The 12012-nt window shown below is 42.0% G+C and overlaps 1 protein-coding gene and 1 long non-coding RNA gene across 4 annotated transcripts in view; one reads left to right on the forward strand and one right to left on the reverse strand.

The window, feature by feature from the left end:
* The window catches only part of LOC148005327 (uncharacterized), a 36680-nt gene that overhangs the window by 17112 nt on the left and 7556 nt on the right, over window positions 1-12012 (reverse strand). The window lies entirely within an intron of this gene.
* The window catches only part of Fut8 (fucosyltransferase 8), a 246864-nt gene continuing 236875 nt past the window's right edge, over window positions 2024-12012 (forward strand). The window contains 1 exon segment of one of the 3 annotated variants that reach the window (NM_001002289.2): window positions 2024-2118. The gene's annotated coding sequence lies outside the window, so the exon portion shown is untranslated. 3 annotated transcript variants of the gene reach the window in all.

The following is a 12012-nucleotide window of genomic DNA, read 5'->3' on the forward strand; positions in this document are numbered from 1 at the left end:
TGAGAAAAGAGAGTGTGAGGAGTTTCAGCCGCAGAGTGGGAGGCTGCAGACTGTAGAGGAAACGCCCTCAAAAGGTGTGCTTTCTGTGAGTGATGTGTACAACCCTTTAGGGACACTCTCCTAGAAACTTAACATGGCCAGAGGGAGATTTGAGTTACAGAGTCCTTTTGGAGAGAAGATAGTTAAAAATACATTTCTTTTTTCTTTACAGTGTTGGAGGTTGAATCTAGGGCTTGTAGTATGCTAGACAAACTGAGCCTTCCTTCCCATTTTTATTTTTGAATCAATTAGTCACTATTATTCTTTGAGACAGGGTTTTGCTATGTATCTGAGGATGGCACTGAACTCACTTGATAGTCCAGGCTAGACTATAACTTAGAACAATCCTTTGGTCTCGGATCCCCCCTCCCCCCATGCTGGGCTTGTATATGCACACACTGATTGATTTAAGACTGTAGTTTTGAAAGAGGCCTACATTTTTCAGAAGTTCATTACTGGTCTATAGCTGGATGTGTAAAGATTCATTTCTGCATGGCCGTTGCTTAGCTGACACTTCTAGTTCTGGGATGGTAGCTACATCTTGGGCATATCCTAGAAGGAGCTTTGAGAACAGTGTACTGTCACACTGAGCAGAGATCAGAATTGCTGAAGAACTACTTTCTCCCTGTATTTTAGAGTCATCAGTTTGGTGCTTTCTTACATACTATGCTGTCCTATAAAGATGGACCAAGTTCTTCACAAAATTTCTAGTGGGTTTTTTTTTTTTTTTAAAATAGGAAGTAGGTAGGATGCTTTGATTCCTAGAGTTTTAATATTTCTTAGGGGAAAATTAAAGCCAGAATAAAGGAGCAGAGAGTTTGAGGCACACATAAAGCTTTGACTGTGGAGATCTTCAAGTACTGCAAATGGTAACATATGTTAATTATCTAGAAATGTTTGTTATTTTCCCCTTGAAAACATTCAAGTCACACATACTTGTTAAAGTATTTATTTATTTATTTTTTTATTTTTTTTCCTCGGAGCTGGGGATCGAACCCAGGGCCTTGCGCCTGCTAGGCAAGCGCTCTACCGCTGAGCTAAATCCCCAACCCTTAAAGTATTTTTTAAATGCTATGTTTAAGCCCCAAAGTAAACATTCCACCCCTGACTCCTAAAACTGTCGTAGGCTGTGGGTGCAGCCCAGGAGAAAATGCATCCTTTGCAAGCACATACTCACACAGAAGGAAAAATAATTCAGATTTTTGACTGTTGAAACTTTAGCCCTTAACCCATCTAAGTACAGTATAAACCTAAATTTTGTTTATTTCCAACAGAGTACACGACTCATACTCAGAACTGAGAGTCTCCGGGAAGGTATCTACACAATTAAGAAGTGACTACTGATTTGCTGAATGATGACACCCAAGCTTTCTGGTTAGAACATAGTTCTGACTTCACCAGAGTTTGTGTGACCTTCAATAAGTCACTGTGTTTCCTCTAAGATACTTTATTTTGAAGTGACATTAACCCAGTCACAGGTCTGGAAAAGCTTCTCAGGTGAGGAGCTGCTGAAGGCACAGACATTCCCCCTCCCCCCCTTTTTTGAAAGCACTGTCCTTATCATTTTTAGAAACACAGTTCCTGCTCTAGGATAAATATTGGGAATTTATGGGCGCTATTAGTTAGATTGCATTCTTGGCAGGCTACGACCTCTTTAATGTCTTTTGTGTGTCTTTTAATTCTTAGCATATAAAAGGCCGGCCCTGTTAACTCAGATACGTTTCCAAGGTATTTACTAATATGTATCTGTGCTGAGAGGAATGAATAATTGTCTTGAGGGCAGCTTTTCTACTCAGCCACCCGTTTGAGTCCTCAGGTTTTGGGATCTGGATCCCCAGGCTACAGGGAAGAGTTCTGCACGGGAAGCTCATCTTCCAGCACTCTGATTGGCCAGTTCTCACTCCACTCACTGGTTTTCCCGCTCTGATTGGCCCCGGTGGCACCCGGCCGGCGACTACTTTGTGTGCCCTGGCGGCGCGGCTGGGTCCTCCCGCTTAGCTCGCCCTCTAGGACGGTCTGAGGTAGTCCTTCGGCCCACGGCTCAGCATCGCGGGCATCAGGATCCCCGAGTGCGAGCGGGTAGGAAACATCCCTGGGAAAAGCCTCTCCCTCTCTTCTCCGTACTCAATAAACTTCCGCCTCCAAAGGGCTGAGGCAGCCGCGGCTAGGAATGGCCGGGCTTCGAACTCAGGCTCGGCAGGGTTCTTTCTCTTCTGGTGGAGACAGAGCCAACGGGTAGCCAGAACGCCCCGATCCGCGGTGCCATTGTGTGCTCGAACCTTAGCGGATGTGCAGCAGAGAGTACCCTGAAACTAGCACAGAACGGGGTGCGCCTCTGGGCGGTGGGCCCCGCGGGCCAGGGCAGGCAGGGAGCGCTGGTCCCCTCAGCCTCCGACCCTCAGGCGGCTTTCGTCTGTGTAGACGAAAGCCCGAGCACTCGCGCTGCCGCTGTCCGGCTGGAGCTCGGGTCCCGCCGTGGCCGGTGGATGCTGCAGCCCCGCTGTCCACCCGCACAGAGGAAGGGGACGGGGAGGAGCCTGTGCACATGCCAGGGTCGCTGGTGGAGGCCGCGGCCGGCGCATGCGCGCCCTCCCCCAGAAGGCTGGGACGCCGAGGGGCGCGCGCCCCTCTCCGCGCGTGCACGCTCGCTCGCTAGCGCCGGCCCGAGGCTTCCCCGCCTGCGCTCCGGGTCGGAGCCACTCAGGCGCGTGCGCGCGTGGTCTCGGGCCGACCCGAGTGGCCGGGTTCTCTGAGCTCCAGGCCCCCGCCGCCCCCTCCCGGCTCCCAGCCAACCCGTCCTTCCCTTTCCTCACGGAATGGGTCCGGCGCTGCTCGGGGTCGCGCGCCCTGGACCCGGCTCGCGCTCGGTCTCGCGCTGTCAGCCGCTGCCTGGCTCGCGCCGCCTTGCGCTTTCCCTCAGTCAGTGGCGCCGAAGGCTCCGTTAAGCGGCGGCCGCGGTTCCTGTTTCCGTTTCTTCCTCTCCCTTCAGTCGGGAGTAGCATCCTCCACCCCAGCACCCCTCCCACTCTCCCGGCGCGGCCAGCTGCAGCTGAAGGCAGCGGCTGTGGCGACGGGGGACGGCGCCGATCGCCTCGCTCCCGCCGCGGGTAAGGGGGCGTTAGGGAGCCGGGCCCCGCGCGCCGGGGACTCCAGGACGGGGCGGGCGCGGGCTCTGCGGAGCCTGGGCTCGAGGCGCTCCTTCGTCCTCCCGCCGATCCCGGGCCTGTTGCTGCAACTGCTGCAGCTGCTGCTCAGCCAGCGGCCCCGGGAAAAGTGGGGAGGGAGCCTCCGGGACGCTCCGGCGTTGCCTTGGCCCCTTGGGTGAGGGGCGCCGCGGCGTCGGGCATCCCAGGACTCGTGGGATGGGGGCGGGGTGGGAGGTGTCCAACAGCGGATCTCTGCACCTATCGCTCCTTGTCCCCGCAGCTGGGTCCCCGTGGTCAGACCGTGGGAAGGTGGGTTCCTTTGCTTTGCTGTGTGGGCTTCTCAGGCTGGAAATCGGAGTGAACCTGTCCAAAGATGCGTTCTGGCGAGTGGCTGAGGCAGGGCAGTTAATGGCCTGGGTACCTCGGTATCCCCTCCCTTTGATCTGCGAATGACAAGCTGGAGGCTTTGGAGTGTCTCAACTTATTTGGGAAGGTTAAATGAGTCACATCAGTTCAGCGGAGGTCTGTCCTGCTGGAGTTGAGGTGGTTTTTTCGGCAGCACCTGTTCTCTGGTTGTGGGCTTTGGAATCCTCTGAGACGTATTTCTTAAGTTAAATGGCATTGTCATGGTTAGGGTTTAGCACCCTGGTGAGCTTTTAGCGCTTTTCCTTAAACGTCGAGGCCTTGGAGAAAAGCAAGGAAAGTAATGTCTTTTCCTTCTTGTGTCTAATTTTGCACGTTACTTTTAAGAAAACGCAAGAAGGTGAGCCCAGGAAAGCCATATCCTCCCGTAGATCACTCAGAACTTAAAGGTTTCAGGGAACAAATGCAACGCAAGTTTTTATCAGTTTAAGAGTTAAATGTATCACAAGTCACTGACTTAACTTAGCCTTTGCTCGGTAGAAACTCTTAAGTAGGTTTTATTTTAGTTGCCTTTTCTTCCTGGGGTTAAGTGCTTATTTATTTTCTTGATTAAAGTTCTGTTATATACATACTTCTTTAAAGGATATATCATATATAAAGTATTTAAGGGGAGATAGTATATACTGAAGCAAAGGAATAAGATGCTTCTTTTCTTTAAGGCAACATAGTCTCTGACAGCTGTACGCCCCTGTACATTGCTGTCCTTATGAAATAAATCTTAATTATAAATACTATAGTATTTTAACACACATATAGCATTTGAAATTGCAGGCTGAGTAAAAATGTAGGGAACAAGAGATGACTAGGCTGTAAGCGTACAAAGGTGGTTTGGAGGTTGGGGTTTTCAGTTTGCTGTTAGAAATCGAGAATTCTGTTTGAGTTCAAGAGCTGAACAGCTGGAATAAAACTTACGTAGATTGCAGGAACGTGCAGAAATGTCTTTGATCAGATAGTTAATATGAAGTGTGTCTTGTGATCTACTAGGAGAGTGATTCAGAATAACTTGAATATGACATACTAAAGACTGTATTTTAAGGATTTTTTTTTTTAAATCTAAAAGTCATTTGAGGTTGTTTTCTCTGCAAATCAGCTGTATTTAATATGTATAGAACTGAGACCAAGACAATCATCCTGATTCTATAAAGTGGTCTTTAAAAAAAAAATTCTAGCTAATTTTTTCAAAGGAGTAACAATGCCCTCAAAAGTGATGAATTTTGAAATTTTCTAGTGGGTTACAAAATTTGTGTTTCTTTTTTCTTTCCTTTTTTTTTTTTTTTAAATGCAGTTATTTTAGGTCGGTCTGGAGGGGGAGCTAGTGCCAAAGCAAAGTGTAGCTTAATAGCTGTTTGAACTTTGAAAACACCTAACCAGATTGGTATACAAATGTACCAGGAGAAGTGTACATTTTTTAATTAAAACACCAGGGGTATTGATGTGGACGTAGTAACTATACATAGTTATTTGTGGGGTGTGTAATTGGACATTAGAAATTAGTTTTAACAATCAATCATGAATAATAAAAGCAGGTGTTTAGGTTTTTTGAATTTTGTATATGAAACTCTGAAAATGTGTACTGAAACTTGAATATGTTGCAGCATTTTCTTAATCCTCTTGAGCAGTGTATTAAAAGTGAAGTGTGTTCCTGACCCTTTGCTCATATTGAATATCTTTGCCTTATGAAATCTATACTCCCAAAAAGGTAAAACAAAAAGCTAAAAAATGAAAAGCTCCAAGTAGAGTCTGGGAGAGGTAGGTATATTCACTGTGTAGTGAATTATCTCTGTCACAACGAGATAATTTTAGTAAAGACATGGCCCTTTAGGTAGTTGGACAGCAGTGTCTCAAGGTCATTTTGCAGCCTATAGTATGATGTTGAATCTGTGTGAATATAGAATAGTTATTTTTGTCATGTGTGGCATTTTGTTTCATTTCTAAAGTATGTGTTTGATTTGTGTCTGATCACTCACGTGCTCTTTAAATCTACACAAAGAAATTGATAATGATGTGTATTTAAAAATCATTAAAATATTTTTTGAGGATAGTGATGAACCTTTTGTTATTCACATTCTTAAGTAAATAGAACCTTACTAGTGCTAATTAAAAAATAGATTTCTTTCCATTCAGTGGTTGTTATTAATTTACTTTAAAAATTACATTTAGTAAAAGTATATTGGTTTAATTAAATGATGGACATGCACGTTTTATAGCATATTATAAATCTGGAGCTGCTTCACCTTACAAACACAGGGTTTTTTAAAAGTCAGTATGTTTTTTCCTTAAAAAAGGAAGCAAAAGCAAGATTGTGAACACCTGAAACTAAAGGCCTATGCTCTGTCTCAGTGCTGACCTTGTGCTTTCCAGATGAGTGTGATGGTAGGGAGCGTCTATACAGCACTCCCTTTGGCTCTCTTACTCTCTGGCTTATATTTCTCTACTACAGAGTAGACTGTGTGGCTGTTTGAATTGTTTTTAACTTGTAGCTCATTATAATGACAGTCAAAAGTGTTTAAAAGTAAACACACATTTACATCTGACTTTTAAGAAGCCTTAAAAAAAATCCCTAACAGCCTATAGAATTTATATAATACTGTACATTTTTAAAAATAGATTATGGGCCAATAGGGCCCTGCTATGGAATTGGGCCATGCATGTCAGTTTAAGAGTTATTCATGTATACTACAGAATAGTAATAAAATAATAATAGTAATAAAATAGTAATAAAAGGCTAATTTCATTTAAGTTGTTTGTCAGTTTTCTTTTGTGAGGCAGGGTCTCACTCTGTATCCCTGGTTGGCCTGGAAGCCACTAGATGTAGCTCAGGCTGGCCTTGAACTCATTCTGCTAAGTTCCGGGATTACAGGCATGGAACATTACGCTTTTCTTTTCCCCCAAGAAAACTTTATTAGCCAAAACCTAGTACATCACCAATGCATTACTACTTAAGACAATAATTCTTTGTAATGTTTTTTTTTTGTCAGAAAAATGACATCGTAAGGGGGAAATATCACTTAAACAAGATGTCAACTCTTACTAATACTGAGTAGTAGAATAAATTTGTCTAGAGTATAGACAGCATAAACTAATGGGCTGTGGGAATGTAGCTCAGTTGGTAGAGTGCTTGCCTAACACTCATGAAGTTTCAGGTTTGATCTTTATCACTTGCACTGCATAAATGGGATGTAGAGGTAAAGGAAGGATGGTTAGAAGTTTAAGACTAGCTAGGGATAGGAACATTGTCTTAGATCAACAGAGACAAGACCAGAAACAAACAAACAAAATCTCCTGATAAGTGAAACATAAACTACCAAACTAAATGCATGCCAATGTTTACAAGTGAGTTGTTTTTATAATTTCTCTCTCTCTCTCTCTCTCTCTCTCTCTCTCTCTCTCTCTCTCTATCTATCTAATGCAATTGATAGTTAAATTTAGGTTATTGATAAGGATGGAATATGATTAATAGCTTCTCTACTAAATGCACTCTTTTGTTTGTCTTACTGTGGAGCTCAGCTGGCCTTAATTTTCTGTGATCCTTACACCAGTCTTCTGAGTGCTAGGATTACAGTCATGCTCTGTCTTTAGGGTGTATTTTTTTTTCTCTTAGGTTCATAGATTTTTCAGGCAAAACTTTAGTTGGTGTGTTAAATGGATTTGTTCTAACTTTTTTTTTCTTCCTTGTTTTTGTTTTTTGTTGAGGCAAAGACAAAAGACTAGAATACCAGTTTTGTAGCGTTTAACATTGTTAAGTGGAAATAACTGTGATTTCCTTTGATAAGGGTTATGGGATGGTGGGTATGTATCTTAGTGGTAGATGTGCTTAATGTCAAAAACAAAGAAAAAGGTAGTATGGCATTAGCAAGATTGCCAGTTGCTTTATTGTTTTACTTTAAAGCATGTCTCCTAATTTCCTGGAATCCTTCTCTTGTCTCATGCTATTTCCGTCTGTGTGTAGAGTTTCTGATTACAAGGAGTCGCTTTTTAAAGAAAATGAATTATTTATCTTTGCATACCTCATTGCAGTAATATACTGTAAAAAGGGAAATGGAACTGAGGAGATTCACTGAGGAGAACTCAGTCTAAAATGAACAACAGTGTTCTTTACTCATGGGAGTTCACAAGAAGTAAGTGCTGAATAGCTGGAGCCTTAATCACATAGGATCAGCTTGGTCAAGTTTGTCTGGCTGGGCATGTAGTAGCAAGTGGTCACCATTGTGGTGTCTCCTTTGAATGTTTCATTCATTCACAAATCAAATGTCAAAAGATTGTAATTTTGAGGAAAAAGACTCAAAATTAGCAAACACACGATAAATATTTTTTTTTCTTTTTTAACTCGAGTTTTAGATTTTTCTTATTCTCTCAGAAAGCTTAACAAAATTCTAGGGCTTAAGGTGGCTATTGAAATTCTTGAGGTGGAAAAGTCCCTTCCTTGACCTTGGTAAATTGATTCTCAGTAGCTTCAGGAGTAAATAACCCTGACTTCCTCCTCTTACAGAATTACAGCTATCTTGGCCTTTGTTATTCAAATATTAGCACAGCTTCACACTGTATGTAGGGTGTCAGGTTGGGTATAAAGAAGGATACATGTTACTTTTAATTTGTAAGTATTCCAAGAACACTCATGTTCTCCAAGCTAAGTAAGTATGTCTACTAAAAACGGCCAAATGATGAACTAAAGAAACCTGCTACTATACAGTCAAGAGCAGCTCCTCTTAACCCAAAAGATGCTATTAGTGCTTAACTATAGTGACACAAAGATATGATGGAAATGAAATCAACAAAAATGTCCATTTTGTAACGGAGTTAGAGGACCAGGTGTCAGGTCAGGTATCAGGGAAGACTAGTTCCTGTGACATCTGTAACTATAGAGGATTAGAGCCATGCAGATAAACGATAAGTAATGGTGTTATCAAGAATTGTGTGCAGATTTACCCAGTATATGTTTGTGCAATTTCTATTATTGTCTGCTTCCATTGCAAGTGAAAGATTAGAAAACAAGCTACCTGTTTTGGGATCTGGAAAGGGAGAAGGGCTTGATGTATAGAAAAAAGCTTGCTTGTTTATTTAGGGTCTTGCTTTGTAGTCTAAGTACAAAGAAGATAAACTCGTGATCTCCTTACCTTTGCCTCCTGCCTCCCTAGTGCTTTGCTTGGTGCTTGTACTACTGGTATGCACCACTGCACCCAGCTATTAATTTTAAAAAGTTTAAAAAAAGGGGAAAATTTCTTCAAGTTTTATTGAGATATAATTGGCAAATAAAATATATTTAAAGTATACTATATGTGTGTGGGTGTGTATCTTGTGAAAAGACTAGTACAGTAAACTGACATGTCATGTCAGATAACAACTTGTTTATAGTGTAAGACCATTTATGATTTCTTTCAGCAGACGTTAGGTGTGCATGACAGTGATACTGACTATATTCACCAAGTGTGCATTAAAACTCTAGACTGTATTTGTCCTGCAGAAGCCATGCTACAGTGGGACTTTGTGCCCTTCAGCCAGCATCTCTCCATTTCTCCTTTGCTCCGAGTCCCTGGTAACCACTGTATGTTTTCTGCTTCTGTGAGTTTGCCTTTTAAAAATCTCCACATACAGATGAGGTCACCATGCAGTGCTTGCTTCTCTGTACTCTGCTTGTTTCACTTTGTGCACTGTTCTCCATGTTCATCTCAGCATTGCAGAGGAGGCAGAACTCTAGTTAATCTTTTAGTGTTTCTTACCCCTCAATCTGGGCCTGAGATTTAGCATAAACTGGATGAACAGAAGAAACACATATAAATTTATTCAATGTAAGTCTTGTATACCGACTTTCCTCATAAGGAACGGAAGACACAGCAACAGAGTGGAAGGCTTAAGTGGTCAGTTTGAGGTTGTGAAAAAGGAGTTAAGTTGTATGGGGCGGCATAATAAGTAAGAGGTCTTTTAATAAACTTTGTATACAGTTCTCTTGGTTTCAACTTTCCAACTTTGGTAAGTATGTCACCTTGCCCTTTTAGTACAGGAAAGGAGTTTTTCACTTGCGAGTTTCATCTTCTGCTTTTCAGAATGTTTTTTTTTTCCCCCCCACTGGCTGCGTTTAAAGTGCCTTTTAACTCAAAATTGCCAATATACTACTAAAATGATCTATTTATAGATAGGGTTTCCTTTTTAAAGTTTTTTAAAATTAATTTTTATTTATTTATGTTTGTGCATAAGATGTCTATAGAAGCCAGAAGAAGGCATTAGATTCCTTGGAGCTAGAGTTACAGGCAGTAGTGTGCTGTTTAGTGTGGGTGTTGGGGCTGAGACAGGAGGGCCAGCGAGACCCTGCTCCAAAATAAATAAATAGCTGAGTGAATGAATGTACAACCTGGGAACACGCAGATTTAAAGCAGTTGTGAAAATCTGCTTCACTGTTGCTGTACCTCATTCTCCTTGCTCCTTTCTTTTTCCTTTCCCATCTCCCCTTTTCCTTGCTCCTTTTCTCTCTGCTTTGTATTCTAGGCTGGCCTTGAATTTGCAACCCTCCTATCCCACTTAGCCTTCCTGAGCCTCTTGAGTGCTGGACCCCTTTTAGTATTTTGAGCTTGAGAGGAAATCAGAAGAGATGTGATGATGGTTCCATTTCTAAATGTGTGAGCCTGGGTAAACCTTTTTCCTCTTGGGCCTCTGGTTTTGTCTATGAAGTGAGTCATTTTCTTTGACTGTATCTTAATTCTGTAACTGCTGTCCTTAAGTATAATCCTATTCTGAGTAATATTTAAAAAAAAAATGAGGCCTTGCCTGCTATAGTCTTAAAGTTTGTATGCCCCTAAAATCACATGCTGCCACGTTGAAACCTGTCCCCTACATTCATGGTACTAGGAGTTGTGTGGACTTTTGGGATTACTGCCAAGGGAACCTATTCCTTCTTCTCACTAGAGACTTTGATGGGCTGGCAGGATGGCTCAAAGGGTACAAGTGCTTGCTTTATAAGCCTGAGTTTAAATTGGGGGAGGGAATAGACTAATTCCTGAAAGTTATCCTCTGACTTCCACATGTGTGCCTTGATTCACCCCTGCTTGCACTTGCACACATTGAATATCATATAAATAGTAATAATAATAATAATAGTAATAATAATAATAATCCATCTGTGTAACAGAGCAAGCACTCACCAGACATCAGATCTGAGCCTTGATATTGGATTTTTTTAAAAAAATATTTATTTATGTATGTGAGCACACTGTAGCTGTCTTCAGACACAAGAAGAGGACATCGGATTCCATTACAGATGGTTGTGAGCCACCATGTGGTTGCTGGGAATCGAACTCAGGACCTCTGGAAGAGCAGTCAGTGCTCTTAACCGCTGAGCCATCTCTCCAGCCCCATTGGATTTTTTTTTTATTACCCTGAACTGGTAGCAGTGCATTTCTATTCTTCATGAATTACTCAGGATCAAATATTTTGTTATAGCATCCTGAATAGACTGAGACATGTTGTAAAAGAGAATTCAGCAGTGAATAAATTTGAGGCTGCTTGGGATAACCATGATGGGCAATTAAACATTTTTGTAGGTATTATTTTAGTTCATGTGTATAACTCTGAGAACAGTTAGCAAACCCCCTTCTTTTTCCTCTCTTTCCCCTCCCCCTCTTTCCTTTTGAGATAGGGCTTTTGGCCCAGTTTGGCCTTATCCCTACTCCTCCTACCTTGCTCCTGAGTGCTGGGATTGCAGGTGTTTACCACCATGCTTGAGAATGGGGATACTCTGGTTGTGAAGATGAGAAAATACTGCTTTAATTTTTCCTTTGGGGGTAAAAGGCAGGATAGAAGAATTTTAGCTTTACTCTGTGCCAACCTGGGCTCAAGGAGTCAGGTGGGATTGAACTGTTTAAACAAACAAATAAACAAACAAACAGACAAACATACATAGCTATTGCTGGGGAAACAGACCTAGAGGCAGAGCTGATAGGTAACCATCTGGAAAAAAAACTGTTTATATAGGTGATTAAAATATAGGAGTGTATATGCACGTTTATATATGTATGCAAGTGTGTCTATAATGGGAGTGAAAACAGACTTGAGTAGGCTGGTGTCAGGTACGTGCCAAAGAGCTAATATGCATTTTGTGTGCAAAATGACAAAGAGAGGACATTGAATAACAACTAGTGAAATTTAAAGATCAGAGGTGCTGTAACTATTTTCAGATAGTTAGTAATTTGACTTAGAAACCCTTAGGACTGTTTGTATATCTACAGTAGTTGAGAATATGACTATAAAATTATTGAAATTTATTTTGACCCAACATTGTAGAATACATGAGTGGTAACCCACAGAGCACACCTGTGGAGGAGGGGATATAGTTATATCTTAATGACAGTGTTGTTAGAGCAGCATAAGAAAAATCGTTTCATGTGTTATAGTCATACTTTTTACTCAGAAGTAT

This window comes from Rattus norvegicus, chromosome 6 (genome assembly GCF_021556685.1).
Source record: "Rattus norvegicus strain SHRSP/BbbUtx chromosome 6, alternate assembly SHRSP_T2T, whole genome shotgun sequence".
Taxonomy (NCBI): domain Eukaryota; kingdom Metazoa; phylum Chordata; class Mammalia; order Rodentia; family Muridae; genus Rattus; species Rattus norvegicus.